This window comes from Macaca mulatta, chromosome 4, assembly GCF_049350105.2.
Source record: "Macaca mulatta isolate MMU2019108-1 chromosome 4, T2T-MMU8v2.0, whole genome shotgun sequence".
Classification (NCBI taxonomy): Eukaryota; Metazoa; Chordata; class Mammalia; order Primates; family Cercopithecidae; genus Macaca; species Macaca mulatta.
This window is the reverse complement of record NC_133409.1, coordinates 97170613-97195314: the sequence shown is the minus strand read 5'-3', so window position 1 is coordinate 97195314 and position 24702 is coordinate 97170613. Positions and strand designations below refer to the sequence as shown.

The window sequence follows — 24702 nt, the reverse complement described above, 5'->3', positions numbered from 1 at the left end:
ATTTCCCTGTGATTGGTGATGTTGAGCACCTTTTCATACACCTGTTGACCTTTTTTTTTTTTTTTTTTAGATGGAGTTTCCCTCTCGTTGCCCAGGCTTAAGTGCAATGGTGCGATCTCGGCTCACTGCAACCTCCGCCTCCCAGGCTCAAGTGATTCTCCTGCCTCGGCCTCCCAAGTAGCTGGGATTACAGGCATGTGCCAGCACGCCCAGCTAATTTTTTTTCTTTTAGTATAGACGGCGTTTCTCCATGTTGGTCAGGCTGATCTTGAACTCCTGACCTCAGGTGATCCACCCACCTTGGCTTCCCAAAGTGTTAGGATTACAGGCATAAGCCACCATGCCCAGCCACCTGTTGACCACTTTTATGGCTTCTTTGGGGAAAAAAAAAAAAAAAAGTCTATTCAAGTCCTTAGATTATTTGTTTTTGTTTTGTTTTTTGCTACCAAGTTGTGAATTCCTTTAATATTATAGATATTATCCCCCTATCAGATATGTGCTTTGCAAATATTTTCACCCAATCTGCCTTTTCATTTTGTTGATCGTTTCCTCTGTTCTGCAGAAGTTTTTTAGTTTCCTATAGTCCCAGTTGTCTATTATTGCTGTTGTTGCCTGAGCTTTTGATGTAACATCAAAAAGATCACTGCCAAGACCAACATCAAGGAGCTTTTCCACTATATTTTCTTCTAGGAGTTTTACAGTTTCAAGTCTTACAGTTAGGTATTTGATCTATTTTAAGTGGATTTTTGGATATGGTATAAGGGTCCAATTTCATTCTTTTGTATGTGGATATTCAAGTTTCCCCAGCATCATTTACTGAAAAGATTATCTTCTCCCCATGGTGTATTCTTGGTACCCATGTCAAAAATTAGTTGAACATATATGCTTGGGCTTATTTCTGGGCCCTCTATTCTGGTCCATTGGTCTATGTGTCTCTTTCTATGTCAGTACTACACTGTTTTAATTACTAGAGCTTAGTAATATAACTTGAAACCAGGAAGTGTGATGCTTCCAACTTTGTTCTTCTTTCTCAAAACTGCTTTGGCTATTTCAGGGTTTTTAGTTCCCTACAAATTTTAGAATTGTTTTTCTCTAATTCTGTAAAAAATGTCATTGGTATTTGGATAGGGATTGCACTGAATCTGTGTATCTCTTTGGGTAGTATGGACATCTTAACAATGTAAATCTTCCAATTCATTAACATGGTCTATCTTTCCATTTATTTGTATCATCTTCAATTTCTTCCATCTTGGTTAAATTTATTCCTAGGTATTTTATTCTTTTTGATGCTATTGTAAACGAGATTGTTTTCTTCACTTTCTTTTCAGACAGGCTGTGATTGATTGGTGCAGAGAAATGTAACTGATTTTTGTGTGTTGACTTTGCATCCCACAACTTTACTAAATTAACAGGTTTTTTTTTTTTTGATATAACAGTCTTTTTCTGCATATAGGATCATGTCATCTGCAAGCATTGATAAACTACTTGTTTTCCATTTTAGATGCCTTTTATTTCTTTTTCGTGCCTGATTGCTTTTGCTAGTAGTTCCAGTATTATGTTGAATAGAAGCACCAAGAAGGGGAATCCTTGCCTTGTACCGGATTTTACAGGAAAAGCTTTTAGTTCTTCCCCATTAATTATGATGCTAGCTATGGCCTTTTCATAAATGGCCTTTGTGTTGAGAAAATTTTCTTCTATACCTATTTTATTGGAAGTTTTTGTCATAAAGGATGTTGAACTTTGCCAAATGCTTTGTACGAATCTGTGGAGATGGTCATGTGGTTTTAGCTTTTATTCTGTTAATGTGGTATATCATATTGATTGATCTGCGTATGTTTATACCAACCTTGTGACCCAGGGATAAATCTCACTTGGGGATTTTAAATGTATTCTAAGTACATAGCAAAAAAAGAAAAGGTATTACCTGAGTGTCTTAAAATTGATTATAAAGGAATGAACATTGTAAGCCTTGAAGGATGGGTAATATTCACTCATGTAGATCTGCAGCATGAAGTAAACATGAGCAAAAACACAGGAGTAGAAAAATATAGGATGTGCTAAAGGAGAAGCAAGTCTCCCCCTTCAGTGTGTGCATTATGGAGGGTGGGCCCATATTATGAGAAAAATACTTAGGAAGGAAAAATTGCTAAGTTTCTCAATACTAATATTTTTTAATTATCCAAGTTAAATTGCATTCTAACAAATTTTTAATTTAATTTTTTAAATTAGATATGGAGTCTTGCTATCTTGCCCAAGCTGGGATGCAGTGGCTATTCACAGGTGCAGTCAAAGCACTGCAGCCTTGAACTCTTGAGTTCAAGCAATTCTCCCATCACAGCCTCCTGAGTAGCTGAGATGAAGGGTGCAATCCATTGCACCCAGCTCAAACGGATTTTTATAAATTATTTAAAATTGCAAAAATCATAATCACAGGATCGCTTATTTCAAACGGAAGTCCATACAATGACGATCCAATATAACTTGTTTTGCTAAGAAAGAAAAATCATTGGAATTGATAGGAAACACCTTTTAACTGTGCCACGTGTAAGAAAATAATGCACATTATTTTCCCTCAAGTTTTGTATTGAAGCATGAGTAAGTATAAAATCAAATATATAATTTTTCAGTGGAAATTTTATTCCATATATTTTCCCTGAGAGATTTATTTAGGTAACATATATACTTTAGGATAATCACAAATAAATCTCTTTAGACTGGCTTTCAATGCAAGTTTTTTTGGAACGTTGAAACTGCAAAATTTTCCCATTGTCAACCCATTAATGAAGAGAATCTGATAAAATATAGTCATTTTCCTAGTAAACCTTATTTGGCAGAAAAGTCACAGGCCTTTAAGTAACAGTGGCTCATTATAGTAGTAAAGGGTCAAAAAAAGTAAGGGAGAAAGGAGTGTCAGCAAGAGTGAATGGGCTCAAGAAAAAGAGTAAGTTTGTGTAGCTTGAAACACACTATGCACATCCCACCGCATTTGCAACCTCTGCCAAGGAAATTTCATATTTACAGACAAATCATCGTTTAGTTCCGCTTCCGACTTGTTTATATAAGTGACTACAAGGCCACTTAGAAACCAATATCAATCTAAGTTATTAAATCTAGAAAAGTTGAATGATGGTATAGTTTTAAAATATCTCCTAATAGGTACCTAATGATGAAATCTAAAAAGCTTTAATATGTAATTTTATTTGTATAATAGATATTAAATATCATTCACATTCTCTTGCCTGTAAATCAAGACTCAATTTTGTCTAATAAGAAAACACGTATCAACTCTTCTGTTTTTACACAGCAATAATTCAGAAACTTAAGTAACTCCTCATCTCAATGCACACCAAATCATTCATATTAATTTGGAATACTAGACTTGATATTATTAGGAACTTCAAAGCACCTTTATGAAAATTAAAGATTAAAAAATTTTAGAAAATGGTGCCAGGCACAGTGGCTCACGTCTGTAATCTCAGCACTCTGGGAGGCCAAGGCAGGCGGATCACCTGAGGTCAGGAGTTCAAGACTAGCCTGGCCAACATGATGAAACACCGTATCTACTAAAAATACAAAAATTAGCTGGGCATGGTGGCACATGTCTGTAGTCCCAGTTACTTGGGAGGCTGGGGCAGGAAAATTGCTTGAACCTGAAAGGCGGAGGTTGCAGTGAGTCGAGATCACGCCACTGCATGCCAACCTGGGCAATAGAGTGAGACTCTGTCTCAGATTAATTAATTAATTTTCTTAATTAATTAATTAATTAATTAATGGTATTAGAAAATTGTATTTTTAAAATACTATAGCTCCCAGTTACAGAATGTAGATTCAACAATGACACAGATTCTATGAGTAAAATATACTGAAATACCCATTAGAATGTAATTCTACTTTAGCAAAAATCATATCAATTTTGTGCCTATAAAACACCTAGTAGAATGCTCGAATACTTGAATAAAATAATTAAAAATACAGAATTTCAAAACTTACTACAAAAATATCTGTCTCAGGTATACTTAATTGAAAAATGAAATATCTGAGATTATGAAACAAGTTAACAATATTTATGAAAGATTATATATATAAATCACTACCAAATAATCCTTTTTTTATGATCCCCAAAATAACAAGAGCAAATACATTATAAATACAGGAACTGAATAAGTCTTTTAGAAATAAATATTTATGATTTATCAAACTTGAAATACAGAATCTTGCTGAACTATAAACAAGGATATAAAAACACCCTTTCATTCTACATGTTCCTGTGTAGTCAGAGTAATATAATTCAATTTATCAGCATGTATCTAGTTTAAAATAATTATCAGAGCTATAGTTAACTGACAAATACAATACTTAGTTTATAGAAATAAATCTGATTGTATCAGGTGAGCCATCAAAAAAAACACGTGGGGATATATTAGGTGTAAACGTAATTACCAATATAACCCAAGATATCCATTGCCATCTTAAAGTCAAAAATATAATACATGTAAACGTCAGGTAGCAAAATAAGATGCTTAGAAAAGTGTTGACCAGATGAAAACAGAACCTGGCTTAGAGGTAGAAGATGGCCATATGCCAAAGAGAAGTCTGTAAAACTAAGGTGGTGAGGAAGCTAACTGGAGGTATACGTGATATATATTTGTGGTGTAAAGCACTGGTTCTCGACTAGGGGAGATTTTGCCTCCAAGGGATACTTGGCAATGCATGGAGACATTTTTGGTTGAAAAAGAGGTGGGGAGGGAGTGCTACTGCCATCTAGTGGTTAAAGGCTAGATATGCTACTAAACATCCTACAAAGCACAGGGCAGGGGCCCACAACAAAGAATTATCTAGCCCAAAATGTCAATGGTGCCAAGGTTGAGAAACCCTGATGCAAATGAAGCTAGCAGTAGTAACGGCAAAGGAGCAACATATTTAGTCCCTCTTTGCCTCTACTAACGTAATTATTTTAAGCAAGTTCAAAGTGGGCTTTATCTATCTCATTTGTAAAAATGCAATAATAGCATTTTGCTTGCCTAAAACAGGATATCTAGACCAAAGATATCCAAAAACACCTTGCAGGCTTATGTTACTCTATTATTTCCACCAGTAAAATGTGAGTAGTTATCACCAGATTCAACAGTAAAACCTGAGACACAATGCCTTCTTCACAAAGATCACATCTGAAGCTAAGAAAGATCCCTGTCCTCACTATAGTATTAGTTTTATTACAGCATTTATTTTTAAAGAAAACTTTAGAAATCCTAGACAGTAATGCTGCTAGAGACAGTAAAACAATGGAATCAATTATGAACGCACATTCTTCAATAATCTATTATTTGCCTTTTCACTATTACACATTATAAAGAATCCACTCCTCTAACACTCCAAATATACCCACAATGAAAATTACTCCCAATTCATCTCTCATCCTAACTTTCTCCCAGATAAAAGTATGTCAGGCACTGGCTTATTCATTAATACCCTAAAGGCAGCCTAAAGTTTTAAATCTAAAACTGAATCATTTATATTCTTAAACAAAAAACTAGTTCATCTCCATTCTGATTTCCATTTCTGATTAACATAATGCTCCTAACCAGAAAGGTTCAAAACTCTCTAATCATCTTTGATGCAGTCTCTACCAGTTCCATATTCCACCAATTACCTCTCTTACTTTTTCACCCAGGCTACTGTGATCAACTTAATTCTTATCCCTATTATCAACAGGTCCTATCAAATACAACTGATCCTGAATCCATCTGGTTAGATGGTTTACTGAAAATAATACAAGCTTCTCACCCTAACAACCAAAGACCACCTCCCCTCTGCCCGCTTATCTAGCCTTATTCATCCTCTCTAGTTTTATCCCCTCCTATGCCCTTTACACAGAATAATAAAGGCAGTAATAACTTCTAAGGGCTAACGTCGACTGGGTTTTTGCTTTTCACCAGTTACTGATTTGACTTCTCTTAAATAACTTTATTCTCAAAATAGCTCCATGAGGTAGGTGAATCTAACAAGGTACCTTTTTCTCATGGCTCACAAAACAGTCATAAAGAAATTGGTAGAAAAGATATTTGAACCCAAGTATTTTATTCCAGATTCCAAAATATATATTAACTACCACATTGTATGGGGCGAATGGAAAGAAAAAAAGGTGTACGCCGTACACAAAAATCAACTCAAATGGATTAAACATTTAAACACAAAAATGGAAACTGTAACACTCCTAGAAGAAAACAACAACAACAAAAATTATTGACATTGGTCTTGGCAACTATTTTCTGGATATAACACCAAAAGCACAGGCAACAGCAAAAATAGACAAGAGAGACTACATCAAACTAAAAACCTTCTGCACAGCAAAAGAAACAACAAACAAGGTGAAAAGTCAACTATGAAATAAGAAAAAAATATCTGCAAACTATACATCCACGGGGTTAGTATCCAATATATAAAGAAGTCATACAACTCAATATTAAAAATACAAACAACCTGTTAAAATGGATAAGGGTCCTGAATAGACACTTCTCAAAACAAGAAATGTAGATCGCCAACAGGCCTACTAAAAAGCATCTCAGCATTTCTAATCAGCAGGAAAATGCAAATCAAAACCTCAATAAGACAGCACTTCACATTTACGAGGATGCCTATTATCAAAAAGGCAAGAACTAACAAGTGTTGTCAAGGATATGGAGAAAAGCGAACCCTTGTATACTGTTGGTGAGAATGTAAATTGGTGCAGCCCATTAGTGAAAACAGTATTGAGGTTCCTCAAAAAAATTAAAGACAGAACCACCCTATGATTCAGCGATCCCACCTCTAAGTATGTATCTGGAAGTACTGAAAATAGGATCATGAAGAGATATCTGCTCTCTCCCATTCACTGCAGCTTTATGCACAATAGCGAAGATATGGAAGCAACTTAAATGTCCTGCAATGGATGAATGGTTAAAGAAAATGTGGTGTATATATAATGGAATATTATTCAGCCTTACCCCCAGAAAAGTAACTTCTGCCATTTGTGGTAATGTGGTGGAGCTGGAGAGCACTGCACTAAGCAAAAATAAGCCAGAAAGAGAAATACTGCATGATCTCACTTTTACATGGAATCTCAATTAGTCAAACTCATAGAAGCAGAGATTAGGATGGTGGCTGCCCAGAAATGGAGGGAACTAGAAATGGAATAATGTTGGTCAAAGGGTACAAAAATGGCAGGTAGACAGAAATCTCAGATGTTAACTAGCTGGAATGTGGTGATTATTTCACAATGTACATCAAAACATCAAGCTGTATGCCCTAAATATATACAATTTCTACGTGTCAAAAAAGTTAAATTGTCACAAAACATAGAATTTAAAGAAAAAAGACAAAATGGTTAAGATATCTGTTCAAGTACATTCAAAAGCCCTATAAATTTATAAATCTATAAATCTAAGAAAATATGGAGAAAGCAAAGAAATCCAGCATCTAACGCAGGGTTGTTTAACAGCAATACTACTGACATTGGGGCAGTTGACTCTTTGTTGTGGGGGCTGTTCCGTGCAATGTAGGAGGTTTAACAGCATCCCTGGCCTCTATGGGCCAATCAAAATAATAAAAAATGTCCCCACATACTGTCAAATGTTATTTGGGAAGTAAAATCATGCCAGTTGAGAACCACGGATCGAAAGTATGAATTTATTCTTTTTTTTTAAACCAATATCTATTGATCAACTGCTAAGACTGTGTCAACCAGTTGTGCTAGAGGCCAGTAAGATAAAGATAACGGGGGTTTCAGACAAATAATAAGCAGTTACAAAAAACTGTCAAGAATTTAATGAAATATGAAGTTCAGAGTGCTATAATAGCAGAGAAAATGAAATGTTAACACAGTCAAAAACATAAAGAGAAGTTTCCCAGGGGAAGTAAAATTTAAGCTGAGAATTACACAGGCAATAAGGATGAGTTAAGTAGCTACAAGAGAAAGTACAGTGAATCAAGGAACTAAGACATTTAGATTGCCTACATGTACAACACAGTATTTAATATTCACCCTACTGTTACAAGCACTAAAAATATCACTGTGAATGAGACAGAGATGGTCTCTGTCTTCATGGTACTTACAATCTAGTAAGAGAAATGGTAATTTTTAAAATAACTAAAAATTCATACATGTTAAGTGCATTGAGGCCAATGGGAATACTGTGGGGGCAGGGGAGAGTCAAGCTCAGCTAGACAACCAGGCTTCCTCAAGGAAGCACATCTAACTTGATAGTTCAAGGATAAATGGGAGTAATATAAAAAAGAAAATAGTTTCAGGCAGAAGAAATAGCATGTATAAATACATATTTTTTAGAGACTCTTTCAGTTTATAGCTCTTATAAAATGAATTGGTCTATCAGTAGAAAGAGCCACTAAAGTTATCACTGAACTTTGACAACAAAAGGAAAATCAATTTTCGTACCCTACATAGACAAAATGTGTGCTTTTACATATTTCCTCCTAAAACGTGGAATTGCTATAAGCATAAGGGATAAGAGATAACAATTAATAACCCCTATCTTTTTGCTATGATTCCAATATATCTCCCTAGATGCCTAAATCAGAGCACTAACAAAAACAAAATAGACATTAAAAATATACCTGGACAAATTCTGAAAAGCAAACAATATGTAAACAAAAAGTAAAATAATATGCTATCTTTATGAAAAAGTAGAATGAAAATAAGAATGTATTCACACATTTGTATTTGCTTCTATATAGATAAACTAGGGAAGAAGTATGAGAGAGAGACTTTCTTCTGTGTATTTTTTAAATACATGTTAAAATTTCTGAACCAAGTGATTGTATTATCTAGTTTAAAAATTAAAATTATACCACTGTAAAATGCAAATTTTAAAATCTACCATTAATGTTTCAACTTTAAACATAAGTTATTAATAAAAAGAACTATCCCTAATTCATTAAGTGTTTAATATGTATCATTTATATAAGAACTGATTTGGTATTCTGTATATTTACCCTCTAGGAATTCACCACTTCTTTCATTTTTTGAAGTCCTTATTTATATATTTCCCCTTTCTCTGCTACCAATATATCATCATTAGCAATTCCTTTTAGTTGTACAGATATATCTATATCTAGCTGAGACTGATTACAAATTATGCATCTGTAGCTGTTTATTTTGCCAACAAAATTCAAAAAAAACTAAATATTTATTTTTAAAACTTGAAAATGATGTTTTCCTTTTCTTCCTTACACAAAGCAAGCTAAGAATATTTTGCTGTGCTCTAAAAGTTGAACAAGGAAAAAAAAATTAAAATAAGGTGCATTTTCTTTCTTGGCACTTTGCTATTACAATTCCCTGGAAAATTATATTTTTCAATAAAAATAACACATTTTGAGAAAAGATAGAATGACACTTTTGCAGCCTGCCAGAAAACAGAGCCCTTCTTCAATTGAAGACCTATCAAAATATGCAAGCAAATGTCATGGAAACAGAAGCTCTCACCATGGTAACATCCTTGCTACAGAGGAAAACCATTCTAATTCGTCATGTACTTCAAGACAAGGCATTAGGCTAATTCCAATTTTCATCTTACAATCTATCCATAATATTCAATATACCTGGCAGCAGTAAAGATTTGATAAAAATATTAATATTTCAAAAGAATGCAATATTAAAATCAAAGCTGACTCTAAATTTCTATGCAAACTGATGAATACCAGATACATAAAATCAAGCTGACCCACCTTACAGGAAAATCAAAATAGTGAGGAAAACATTAAAAAACAATTATATCTCTACCGTTTGAAAGTAAATAACTCTAGACTCAACAGAAACAGTTATGTTTTACTAACCATAGTAGAGTTGGTAGGTACAACAAGAAAAGCCATTTTTCTAAATATAAAACAAAAACACTTTCAAGATTTTTATTCTTACTTAAATTATACAATCTACTATTCTGTGTTTATTTCATAGTGATAGATTATTAATGGCATACAATTCTTGCCTAGAAACATAGTTTCTCCAGATAAAAGTAAAATCAAAGCTGATTTCTCAAAAGGTTAAAAATTAATGTTATTTCCACATGTAAAAATTTAATATGCTACATAAATCTGCACTAAAATCTACTTATAAAAGCTAGTAAACAAATAAGATTTAATTTTACTACCAACTTTGTAAATTAAACAATCTAATAGCTATCATGTAAAAGATCTAATACCGGCATATTAAAATACCAAATCATCATGTTAAAATATTCATTTTTACGTGATGAATGGCCAAAAATTAGCAATTCAAAATGGAAATGTAATCGCAGAACTGAAAACCATATAGATAGGAGTCTAATAAAACATATTTTATTATAGAAGCTGATAATGAGATGGAAAATTCAATTTGATAGTGATTCTTTTTTAAAATGATCATTTGTTTGATGAAAGCTTGAATCTTAAACCTTAGAAAGAAAATAGATTTATATTGAAAATAAACAGATAATTTTTTCCTTTTGAAGAAAATACCAAAATTTTTCTCAAATATTTAAGTATTTTTGTCAAGTATAGGTTACATTTCAAATTTTTTTAAAACACTGTGCTACAGACTGATGTTTGTGTCCCTTCTAAAACTCCAGTGTTTAAATCCTAACCCCCATAATGTAATGGTATTAGGAGGTAGGGCCTTTGGAAGATGATTAAGTCAAGAGGACCCTGCCTTCATGAATGAGACTCCTACCCTTAGAAAAGAGACACAGGAAAGCTCCCTTGCCCCTTCTGCTGTGTGGGACACAACATGAGCCAAGAAGCAGGCCTTCACCACACACTGAATCTGCCAACACCTTGATCTTGGACTTCCCAGCTTCTAGAACTATGAGAAATAAAATTCTGTTGTTTGTAAGCCACTCAGTTTATGGTATTTTGTTATAGCATCCCAAACTGACTAACTGTTTATATTATTGTTTACATCACTGTTTGTGAATAATATAATTAAGCCACCTTTAAATAAAAAACATTAACGTTATTTTTGAATCAACAGCAAAACACACAGGGAAACCAAAAGGCAAAACATGATAAAGAAAAAAGTAAACTGGCTCCAAATCCAATTTTGGTCTTTAACCTGAGAACAAGGAGAAAGCACTAGAGATGAAGGAAGATCTCTCTGGATACGGAAAGAAGAAAAGATTGGGCCAGGCTTGGTGGCTCATGCCTGTAATCCCAGCACTTTGGGAGGCCAAGGCGGGCGGATCACAAGGTCAAGAGATCGAGACCATCCTGGCCAACATGGTGAAACCCCGTCTCTCCTAAAAATACAAAAATTAGCTGAGTGTAGTGGGTATGGGCCTGCAGTCCCAGCTACTCAGGAGGCTGAGGCAGGAGAATTGCTTGAACCCAGGAGGCGGAGGTTGCAGTGAGCCCAGATCGCGTCACTGCACTCCAGCCTGGGCAACAAGAGCGAAACTCCATTTCAAAAAAAAAGGAATGAAGAGAAGGCAAGAATGGATGCCACTGTAGTGGTTCCAGCAAGAGGCAATGAAGGACAAACTGGATTAGAGTAGTAGCAGTGACAATGGAGAAAAAAGGGAATAATTTAAGAGATACTTAAAAGATAAAGAAAGACTTGGAGAGGCAGGAGGGGACGGTGCCAAAGATGACAGCTAGATTTCTGATTTAAGTAACTGCATTTAGTAACTGAGGTGAAAATGCTGGAAAAGAACCAGTCTGTATGTCTGCTTACTTGATCATTTCAGGAATAGAGATAGAGTTTGTCTTTGATATGCAGATGCTTCTCAACTTACAATGGCATTACTGTCCCCAGAAAAATAGTCAGTCATAAGTTGGGAACTGTCTGTATTGTGTTTCTGATGTTTTTGAGAAATTCAAAAGGCAGCATCAGAGTGGGCAATAAGATAACCAACTTTGGGGCTTACATAGAAATCTGAAGTCTGAGTAACATGTGATAAAAAAGAACTAAAGTCACAGGTATGGATGAGATTACTAGAAAAAGAGCAGGGCATGAGAAAGAATGAAATCTGTTGCGCTGAGTCCCGAGAAACACCAAACTTCAACGGCTGGTAGAAGACGAAGAGCTTGAAAGGGACCGCAAAGGATGGCAAAAGACTAGGAGGAATCAGGAGCATGTGGTGTCACAGAAGCCATAAAAGAAAGTATTTCAAGAAAGAGTGAACAGAATATAGACTAACACTAACTGATCCAGTAAAAAAGGGTGAAAATGTATCTTGATTTTTCAACGAAAGGAGATGATGGCGACCTTTCAAAAAAGCAGTTGATTCAAACATCATTTACTTAGCAGCTAAAGCCCTTTTGAAAACATAATCTCATCTACAAGTACAATATATAAAAGTAGTATTAGTAAATCAGCAGCACTGCAATGGAAGCAGAATGCTGACCTAGTAACCTATCTTTCCATGCAGTCACCTGAGGCACTTCACAGAAATCTAGAACACTGGAGTTTATCTTTTTGAAACCAGTGAGCGAACTAGATAACCTCTGCTGTTCTATAATTCCGTAAATGTAATGTAATCCACTTTGTCTGAATCCAGGCTTTCATGACGATTAATGACTGCTCTGTGTCTTAGTCAAAATAAGGTATTAGGGTACTTCTTTATAAACATAAATATTCTAAGCTTTATTTCCTTGATTAAACCACGGATTAACTTTTCCTTCTTATAAAAGTAATAAGTAAACAAGAGTAAAAAAAAGTAATAAGTAAAAATGTCCAATTATGAATGTGTTACATGGTTACGTCTCTGAAAATAGAATATTAAATCAAGAGCTAAACAATAAAACTTTCTCCTAATTCTTCAATAATTTGCTAGGATTCAAAATATCTTCTTTTTTGGCCGGGCACGGTGGCTCACAACTGCAATTCCAGCACTTTGGGAGGCCGAGGTGGGTGGATCACCTGAGGCCAGGAGTTTGAGACCAGCCTGGCCAACATGGTGAAACCCCGTCGCTACTAAAAATACAAAAAATTAGGCCGAGTGTGTTAATGACACTCACGCCTGTAATCCCAGCATTTTGGGAGGCCGAGGCCAGTGGATAACGAGGTCAGGAGATGGAGACCATCCTGGCCAACATGGTGAAATCCCGTATCTACTAAAAATACAAAAATTAGCTGGGCATGGTGGGGTGTGCCTGTAGTCCCAGCTACTCAGGAGGCTGAGGCAGGAGAATCACTTGAACCCGGGAGGCGGAGGTTGCAGTGAGCCGAGATTGCGCCACTGCATTACAGTCTGGGTGACAGAGCAAGACTCCATCTCATAAATAAATAAATAAATAAATAAATAAATAAATAAATAAGCCAGGCATGGTGGGACAAGCCTGTAGTCCCAGCTACTCGGGAGACTGAGGCAGGAGAAATGCTTGAACCCAGCAGAAGGAGATTGCAGTGAGCTGAGATCGCGCCACTGTACTCCAGCCTGGGCGACAAAGCAAGACTCTGTCTCAAATATGTAGGTATCTATAGATATCCACAGACATATCTTCGTTTTTCAACAGTACTAACATCTTCTACCCTTTATTCAACCTCAATTCACTCATTATAATGAATGTAACAGAGTAGAATAAACTTCTTGCTAAGTTTTACGTAACTAGCACCAAACACAGTTGGACCAAGGAGTTTTTTCACAAGTAGATGCACTAGTAATCCTCATCATCCGTTGCCATTCATTTGCCTTTGGAATATTTCTCTGGTACCAGAGGATGGATAACAGGCTTTGCCTGTGCTTCATCAGGACTTGTTCTCTACTTTATATACACTCACCCTTTCAGATCGCTAGGCTGATCACTCAGCTATCCCTTTCTTGATTTACTTGAATTGTTGGCTAATAGGAATCAACAGATGCAACACCACACTGTAAGAAGTTTCAAAGATTTTATGATAAATGATAGACTAAACATGTATTTATGCTCGCTTTGATATAAAACCTCACTAAAGGTGAGAGTTACAGAAAAAAGAGGTATCAACAGAAAGGGAAAACAAAAATATAAGACCAATAGCAGAAAAAAAAAACATAGCAATGTAATTTTGAAAGACAGAAAGTACAGAAGTTAACAGAGCATAGAGCAAAGAAAACCAAATACTAAGTACATACAAAGAAGGATGTCAATGCAAGTCATTCCTGCTGCATGGTGCAGTCCCCAGAAAGGATTGAGTCATGTAAGTAACAGGTAACCTACACGGCTGCCAGGGGATAAAGGTAAGCCATAGGACAAAAAACAAGGAGACCAGGGAAAGTCTATAGAAGGACCACTAAACCTCTAGCTTCTCTCCTCTACTGTGGGCAAAAGGCAGGAGATATGTTTATTCTGTGAAAAAGCTGAAGGACAGAGCTACAGTGGAGAAGATTCAAAACAGAAGAGAAAAACTGAAACTGCAAGGGTAAGTGAAAGTTTACCCAAGAGTGGACCCTAGCCTCTTTACCTTCTCTACTCCAAGAATAGTAACAGCAGGCAAGAGACTGAAGAATTGACCTCGAGACTGGTAAAAGAATTTCAGGGAAAATAACTACACATTATAAAATTTGTATATCCTCCAATTTAAAAAGAAAAGTTTATACACATTTTAACATTATTTTTTAAATGCAGATTACCTCTAATATATTATATTACTTTTGTCATAATAATGCATTACTTGCCCTGCACTTAATTATTAAAGCTGAGTTCATCAAAAAGTTTCAGACTTCTGCAAAAGAAAAATTTTGAAATGTTGGCAAATTTTACTTAAAAAGTTCTTGGCCTGATTAAGGGTCCTAAACTTCTCATTTAGAACTTGCTCTTTTTAGGAAGTCTAAGGAAGAAAGGTAATTTACAAATCTTACAAAGACAGAATCAGAAATTACACTGGGTATTAAGGTCTACAGCTATCCGTTGGAAACGTCTTATTAAGCTATAACTTTGGTGGGCTGAAAAATGGCCACCTAGAGATATCAGGAATGTGTTACATTATATGGCAAAAGAGACTTTGGTGGTGTGATTAAATTAAGGCCATTCAAGGGCAGGGGAGATTATTCTGAATTACCCAGATGAACCCTAAATGCAATCACAAGTATCTTTTTTTTTTTTTTTCAATTTTTTTTAGAACAATTGTCACCAAGGCCTGAGTGCAGTGCCACCATCATAGTTCACTACAGCCTTGACCTCCCAGGCTCAAGCAATCCTCCTACCTCAGCCTCCCAAATACTACAGGTGTGTGCCACCATGCCTGGCTAATTTTTTCATTCTTTATAGAAATGGGGTCTCACCATGTTGCCCAGGCTTATTTCAAACTCCTGGGCTCAAGTGATCCACCCACCTTGGCCTCCCAAAGTGCTGGGACCTCCAGATCAGTAAGGGAATAAATGCATGTTGTTTTAAGCCATCAAGTTTGTGGTAATGTGTCAAAGAAGCCATAGGAAACTAATATAGTAACTAGCTAGTATCATCATGTTTTCTAAATTTCAACTTCGCATTTACCACCCTTAGGATTTCTGTCACATCAAAATACCACTACTATTATTATATTTTTCTTTAAATTAGTTCACTCTAAAATCTAACAAATAAATATTTTAAACAGAAACTTTATAACAAATGGTATACCATTTATACTATACTAGAAAATGGTATTGCTTACCCTAAATAACCAGTAGTCCTAAAATTAGAAAAGATAGAAATTAATCAATGATACTAAATTCTAGTAGATATGTTGCCTATTGAATAGTCTGAAAGTGGGTCCACACTCTGTTGAAAAGGAAAGATCAGCAAGTCTTAGATACCAAAAACTAGAAATAGACTTTCTCCTTATAATCTGAAAGACTGAATAAAAACAAGAATGGGACTACATTTCTCATTGTATGATGCAATGTCATCTGATGCCCTGTCCCTGGACCACCTAAAATCATGTCTCCTCTCACCACTAGAAGTCATACCTGTCTATAATCAACTCTCTTCTTCCTTACAAATAAGACCTAGTGCAGGTGAAAAGGAAAATTTAGGTGTTTCCTTTGAATATACAAACAACGATCAGAAAAAGGCTATTTCACCTGGTGAAAAGGAAATTGATGACAATGTATAAGCATAAAAGAAGGGAGAAAAACCTTAAGTATTCTTTCTTTTAAAGTCATAAGGAGAATTTATGAGTAAGAATTATTAGAAAAATGTGCCTTAAAGTCTGCTTTCTTTAGCAGAATATCATATAGTGTCTGATGTCATTCAACTTTAATAGAAACATATTTCCATTTTTTTAAAGAGGTAGAAAAGTCATAAATCTCTGCATAAGAGCTAAGTACAGGTTTAATCTGGGGCTTTGGCAAATCAAAAGTCAGAAAGTGGAATTCATAAGACCAATCTTGTGATGGTGGCCTAAACTGAGGATAAACTAAAAATAGCAAAAAATCAGCTTTTGCAGGAGAATCTGAGGTTGACCTTACAAAACCAAAATTAGGAAAAAATAACAAAGGCTACACAATTCAATATAATGAAATTTTGCATTTGAGAGAGCAAATTGCCTCCTGCTACCCTGAATGGATTTATGCGAAACTGGAGCCTATTCTGGATGGCATAGTTAATATATATTTATACTTAGAATATCCTTTAGAATATTTTCCAAAAATATAGTAGGAATGTAAAATAACCACTGAATTAACTAGGATGGGTAGATATGTGATTATCTACTACATCCTTCTTACAGCCAGATGCCGTTTTAGCAATTAACCATCCAGTTAAAGAGCACACCAAAAATATGATGAAAGGTATATATTAGTGATAAAAACTAGGAGATTTAAAGTTGGTAACATGTGCTTTTAAGAAATAAAAAAACTAGATAGAAAATTATCATGAGAAATTATAATCAGAAATTAAACATTAAAAAACAAAGACTGAAATCATTAAAACTTCATGGAAAATGAAAATGATGAACTAGATACTTATAACTAGTATAAGTAGCATAGTGCTATGCCATCAATTAAACTGTTACCAAAATAGGTAGTTGTGAAACATGTTTTCTGAAATAAGTTATAAATGTAAACTAATCTAGAATCTGTTATAAATAAAATAAATCTGTTTTAATAAAAATAAATTAATGTATTTGGAAGAAGCTGACAATGTCCACTGATGAACAAAATGTGACCCTTTCAGAGACATTCCATATATTTTATAATCTTAACAACGTAGGAGATAAAAGATTAAAAAGTGAAAAGTCTATTGAAATGATGGCAGGATGGCCAGGCATGGTGGCTCGTGCCTGTAATCCCAGCACTTTGGGAGGCCGAGGTGGGCGAATCGCTTGAGGCCAGGAGTTCGAAAATGCCATCTCTACTAAAAAATCGCTTGAACCTGGGAACCAGGGGTTGCAGTGAGCCAAGATTGCGCCACTGCATTCCAGCCTGGGTGACAGAGAAGGACTCTGTCTCACCCACCAAAAAAAGAAATGATGGCAGGAGAAAAAAATTAATAGGAATACAGTCATGTAATAGTCATACTATCAAACTTCATAAGAAGTCTAGTTTATTTTAATTGTCTCACTTGCCATTTAAAAGACAAATCATTTTTTGGAAACTAAAATAAAACAGTTTATTATTTTATTAAAAATTCATTACTTAGTAGATTTTCACCAGGTATTGGCAGAAAGAAGGAATTTTTAAGTACTGATTTATATCATTTGCATTGATCATCATACGACCATAACAGAATTTCAAAGCTAAGCTCTTACAGTCTCTACATTTTACAGATGAAAACCTGGAGAATCAAAAAGATATTCAGTGGTGTGTGTCTGTCTGTTTGTTTGTTTAACCAGAGACCACTCCTAACCCACTGGGAAGTCTCTGAAGAGAATATGCAGAGGACAAAGCTCATGTTATTGTTTTAGGGAAGAATGGTGTTTGGATTCTGGACTCTGCAAAGAAAAGTGGGAATTTAAAGAAAGCCACTGATAAGTTTCTTGAAAGGAAAAAAAGGTAACAGCATAAATTAGATTATACATATTCCTATGCAGCAAGGAAGATAAAATAGCTATAAATTTAAAAGGTGTTTACCTACATTGGTAACATATAAAACTAGTCAAATCTGAAAGACTGGGGAAAACACAAAGATGCATTTTCATTCCTTTAACAAACAGTTTCTAAGATATACTGGGCTAAACAATGGAGGTTTAAAAAGAAATAAGGAAGGAAAGGACTAATAACCTCAGATTATTTTGTGAGGCAAAAACATAACCACAGTCCATAGATTTTTTGAGGCAAAAAAACAACCAAAAGATAGCTTGTGAGGGGTAGCTAGAAACAGCAAGGCATCTTTAAAGAGAATGATTTTTGCTTTGAGAATAATCATTCAAGCAATCAGTTTTAGTTCTGAAGCAATCTGACAATTAGTAACAATTTTTCAAGAGGAAAGATAGAAAAAGATATTGCTTTCAGCTTCATGAAAGCAAACCAATCTCCCACAAATCCTATGGAATGGAGAGCAATGAAGACACAGTGTGTGCACAGGAATCTAAGATTTCCTCACTCTTGAACTGGTGGCCTCAGAATGAGATCAGCTGCTACCAGAGAACTGAAAAATCTCCATGTCAGAGAAGTAGAAGGTAAAGGTTGATGATCAGGACCTAGACTATCATGGAAGGAAAGATCTAATTCTAGACAAAGGTGTGTCACTTCTGACCAAGTTGCTCTAAAAGTGATGATAGAGGAATATTTAATGCATATATGTATGTGTCAATTTTGTTTAAAGAGGTTTAAGATTAAATATTCATGACTAAGGTAATATGAAAGAAATCTAGTAACTACCTTTTTTGTGCATTTACTGCCTTCAGCCCTCTATGTTGATAGTGTTGAAGAGAGGTGTTTTTAAGCCACACCGTTAGTCTAATGGTAGTATTTTAGGGTATAAAATCTATCATTACACAGAGAATTACAATTCAACTGAAGATCACAAATGAATCACCTACAAATGCCATGAGCACATACAAGAAATGGGAAACAATAAATCAATATATCTAAACCTGCACTGTCTACTACACACATGGTCAGAGCACTTGAACAGTGGCAAGTCCAAGATGTGCTGCAAGTGTAAAATTCCCAATGGATTTCAAATACTTAGTACAAAAATAATAATTGTTTTTATACTGAGTAAATGTTGAAATGATAATACTTTTGACATAGTGGTTTAACTAAAATATATTATTAAAATTAATTTCACCACTTTCTTTTTTTCTTAATGTGGCAACTAGAAACATTTAAAGTCTATATGTAGATCATATTTGTGTTACACGTTATATTTCTATCAGCCAGTATCAGTCTCCCCATATTAGGCTTTCTTCCAGAATATAATTTTACTAGGTCAAAAAACAGGGGTAGACTGGAAAGATAATACAGATACAAAGAGCAGTGAAGAAGCTACTGAAATAGGTTGAATATAAAACAATTTGAGCCAAATCTGACATGATCTTTTTAAAATAAGGAATAAATAGCAAGGATAACCCAAAAAGACAAAGTGATGAGCCACTTAACAGACTTCAGTGACTGTTTGAAGATTGGTTGTCCCTAGCGGAAATGTATAGTATGAATGAAGAAATAGAGTACTAGAAGCAAAATAAAGCATGGGTTAAAGGTTGATTTAACCAAAACACCTATAGCCATACACTTTTCTCTATGAAGAGAAAAAAAGGGGGATAGAACTACCTTAGAAGACAAGTATAAAGACAGCCATCCAAAAGCTGGAAGAGGCCAAGAAAGCCAGTGTCTTAGGAGGCTTATTACAAATAGAGAATTTGAGTAAAATTACTCTCTTCTTTCTAGTTCTATTGTCTAATATTGCTAACAGTTATGACTTATGAGGTAAAGTTTTTAAAAACACAAAACTGAATATGTAAACTAAGAGTAGATCTAAAACTTCTGGAAATTTCTGACATTTAGACAAGTAGTCCTGAGCTACAGTTTACTGTACTTTTTCCCTAACTCTCTAGCATATGTGAGAAGATCATTTAACATTGCAAACACATTAATTTTCTCCAAATTAATCTAAATTCAAAGCCATTCCAATTAAACTTCTAAAAAAAATTGCTGGGTAACATGAAATACAGATCCTGAAACTTACATGTCAAACAAAATGTCTGCAAATATTTAAGAACGTCCTGGCAAACAGTGAGGCTTGATTTATTACGAGATAATCAAGATTATACCAAGTTGCACAGAACTACACAAACACAATAAACAATTTGGGGCTAAGTCAGAGCCATAAATTTGTAGAAGAGATACAGACCATTGAGAATAACATTTCAGTTTACAGCTGAAACAAAAGCTCCGTAAGTATAACGACCAGTTTGTACAGCATTACGTTTTCAAGATCACTCGAATCAAAGAAGCAGGAAAGATAAAGTCGAAAAAGTAGGGAAATCTATCAGAGAAGAAAGGTAAAAGGGATTTCCTGGATGAAATAGTGAAAAGAAACTCTAAGAAGAAAAGGCTATGCAGCAGGACTAAAGAACGGAAGGCTTCGGAAAGAATGCCTTCAAATGAAAAATAGACTTATATTTTTATATATATTATATATTTGACTGCATTGAATAAAATCAAATAGTTCTTCTGGAGAGTTTAAAGAAAGAAGTAATAATTATAATAACCAAAAATATTCCTAATGCTAGGTGACAAGACTTTTCTAAAAAAGAAAATATAATTGTATACTATTTGATTTAGATAGGAACAATATTTATGTCGCCATAAAAATATAAAAATTGAATATTAATTTGACCAAACATGTGATATAATTACAATAGGATGACGGAAGGAGAAAGGGGAGTGGAGGGGGTTAGTGGAATTAGAGGGCTCAATCCTATTATTCCATAGTACAGAGTAAGCAGATCATGTATAAAATACAAAACCAAAAAAGAACAGCATAGACTGTGTGGAATTGTAGAAGTAAAAGCAAAACAAAAAGGAAAATAATTACCTCCTAGGAGTAGTACTTAGGGTGCAGAAAAAGGTAAGAGACTGTTCTATTTTTCAGTACAAATCACTCATACAATTGATATTTTAAAATCATGGATAGGCATTACCACGGATTATGTGCAACTTACATAATTTTTTCAACAATAAAAAATATTACCTTCATTATTTTGAATATACAAAAAACAGAAAAATAGGCCGGGTACAGTGGCTCATACCTGTAATCCCAGCACTTTGGGAGGCTGAGGCAGGCGGACTGCTTGAGCTCAGGAGCTTTAGACCAGCCTCGGCAACAAGGCAAAATCCCGTATCTACGAAAAATACACAAATCAGCAAGGCGTGGTCGTGCGCGCCTACAGTCCCAGCTACTTGGGAACCTCAGGTGAGAGGATTGTTTGAGCCCAGGAGGTCAAGGCTGCAGTAAGCCATGTTTGTGCCACTGCACACCAGCCTGGGTGACAAAGTGAGACCCTGTCTCAAAAAAAAAAAAAAAAAAGAGAGAGAGAGAGAGAGAAACAGAAAGAAATGAACTGTAAGAAATAAGGTGGCAGAAATCCTCAAGAAGCAATTATACCTAAATCCAAAGGTGTGCTTAAAAAATTACATATATCATGATCAAGTAGCATTTATCCCAGGAATGCGAGGATGGGTCAATATGAGAAAAATCAGTGTAATTTACCACATAAATGGTGTAAAAAAGAAAATGACAGGATAATCTTAATAGATACTGAAGAGGCATTACTGCCTTAAAATTAATGCCTTAAAAGGTGTTAAAGCCCCAAAACCTATTTATGATTTTTAGAATTACTGGAAGAACAGAATCAGAAATTTCTTAACACAATAAAGGATATCTAACAGAAATCTACCACAAACATACTTAATGGAGAAAATTTAGTTACATTCCCTTTGAGGTTGAGAGGAAGGTATAAATGTCTTCTCCCTCATCTAACTAGAACTAATACTTAATTCAGTACTAGAGGTCCTGGTCAATGTGTAAAATTAGACAATGATGAGAACTAACAGAATTTAACAGGATTGTTGAATCAATAAAATAAATCAAAAATCTAGGCGGTGTACTAGAAGTAGCATTTAAAAAAAAACAGACACGATTTACTACAAAAGCAGAAAATGACAAATATTTAGAAGTCACCATAACAATAATAAAAAACTTCAACTCAATTATAGAACAGAAAAAGACCTGAAGAAAAGCCACAGCATTCACTGAGAAAGTGATTTAGCACTGCAAACACATCAATTTTCTCCGCATTAATCTAAATTCAAAGACGTTCCAATTAAACCCCTAGCAAAAATTTCTGGGTAACATGACAAATTGATTCTGAAAGTTTCAGGTTAAACCAATTGTCTACAAATATTTAAGGTAATGCTGGCAAACAGGAAGACTTGACTTAATACCAGATATCAATTACAAAGTCATTGTAATAAAAAGTGTGGTCACAGCCGGGCACGGTGGCTCACACCTGTAATCCCAGCATTTTGGTAGGCCAAGGTGGGCGGATCACCTGAGATCAGGAGTTCAAGACCAGCCTGGCTAACGTGGTGAAACACCATTCATACTAAAAATACAAAAAATTAGCTCAGCATGGGGGTGCGTGCCTGCATTCCCAGCTACTCAGGAGGCTGAGGCAGGAGACACACTTGAGCCCAGAAGGGGGAGGTTGCAGTGAGCCAAGATTGTGCCATTGCATTTCAGCTTGGGCAACAAAAGCAAAACTTCATCTCAAAAAAAAAAAAAAAAGTATAGTTACTAGAAAGAGAACAGACTGACAAATCAACTGCCTATACTAGACATCCAAGAAAGAGACTCACTTATTTGTCAGGCCATTTTTCCTACATATGCCATACATGCACAGATCTGAATCATGAGTTTCACACACTGAAATTTTCTGAATTCATTGTTATATTTAGACTTTGCTTCTTTCCATCTAGGGAGACTGGAATGTGTTAGAACTCAAAGATTCAACTTTATTTTTCCTAAAATAGTATTTTCTTCCATTTCCATCCCTAACCTCTAGTGCTCCTCCATCTCCTCCTCCCTCAAACACAGAAGATAAGATTTTTCTATTTTCTGTTTGGCAAGGGGGGCTAGAAGACAGACAGATGCCAATCACATATCACATTGTCTTCAAATTTGCATTTTAGCAGAGATTTATTATATATGTAAAGCATATATAATGCTTTACATGCATAGGTTGAATATCCCTTCTCTGACATGCTTGGGACCAGAAGTGGTTTGGATTCTGATTTTTTTCAGATTTGGGAACATCTGCATTATATATACTTACCAGTTGAGCATCCCTAATCCAAAAATCCAAAATGCTCCAACGAACATTTCTTTGAGCATCATGCTGGTGCCCAAAACGTTATAAATGTTATAGCATATCAGTCTTTGGATTAGAGATATTCAACCTGTACAGTATTTAACTGTGTTCAAATCATTTGTTCCCTTTCTTTTACCCCAGGCACCCAGTCTGATGTCTCCATATATAAATTCTCAACTAGCTTATACTCTAATTACTAAAAGAAGAGTTGGTGAAGAAAAAAAGCAACATGTGATGAGGTGGTTGCACAAGAAATAAACTCTTTCCTATAGAGTAAGTAGTTCTCATACTTGAACATGCATTAGAATCACTTGGAGAACCTGTCAAAACACAAACTGCTGCCAGGCGCGGTGGCTCACGCCTGTAATCCCAGCACTTTGGGAGGCCGAGGTGGGCGGATCACAAGGTCAGGAGATCGAGACCATCCTGGCTAACACGGTGAAACCCCATCTCTACTAAAAATATAAAATATTAGCCAAGCATGGTGGCTGGTGCCTGTAGTCCTAGCTACTCAGGAGGCTGAGGCAGGAGAATGGCGTGAACCCCGGAGGTGGAGCTTGCAGTGAGCTGAGATGGCGCCACTGCACTCCAGCCTGGGCGAGAGTGCGAGACACCGTCTCAAAAAAAAAAAAAAAACACCCACAAACTGCTAAACTCCATCCCCAGAGTTTCTACTCAACAGGTGTGGGGCTGAGCTGCATCTATGAAACTTCCTGGACGGTGCTAATCCTCCTCTATAGGCGACATTTTGAAAATCGTTGCCCTACAGAACATGGGTTATCAACTAGGGGCAATTATGTTCTCTGAGGAAACTGGGCAATGTCAGACTATATTTTTGCTTGTCACAAATGGTAAAAGGGGTGCTCCTGGCATCTATACTCCTGGCATCTAGTGAATAGAGACCACAGATGCTCCTAAACATCCTACCATGCACAAGACAGCTCCCATATCAAAGAATTATTTGGCCCAACACATCAGTGGTTGAGGTTGAAAAAACCTGCTATAGAGTAAAATACAACTTACTTCAAATATATGATTCGACCATTAAGTTGGTAAAAGTTCTTCAGTGCATTTCAAAAAGTTAACATGGGAAAGACATTCAAAAGTTGTATTTTTTGTCAAGTAGTGACAACTGTTTGAATTTTACTCTACAGTAAACTACAGCAAAATGAAGTTTTATAGAGATTAATACATAAAAGTATATCAAGTTACAAAAGGAAATAAACATTTATATAATGTTATTGGTAGACAATTATTTTTTAATAACTAGTTATATTAAAAGACTGGTTTCTTTGACATGTAATGACCAACAATGCTTATTTCGTAAGCTGAGTGAAAAACAGGTGCTTATTTTAGTAGTACATGTATTTAGATATAAATAAAATCTTTCATAATGAGCAACTTATTTTAAGGAAAAGTAGAAATCACAGCAGTAATCAATTCTAAGTAAATAAGTCTGAGAC

At 35.3% G+C, this 24702-nt stretch overlaps 1 protein-coding gene across 3 annotated transcripts in view; it reads right to left on the bottom strand.

The window, feature by feature from the left end:
- RNGTT (RNA guanylyltransferase and 5'-phosphatase) overlaps positions 1-24702 on the bottom strand; it is a 334659-nt gene that overhangs the window by 153442 nt on the left and 156515 nt on the right. The gene's annotated exons all lie outside the window — the stretch shown is intronic.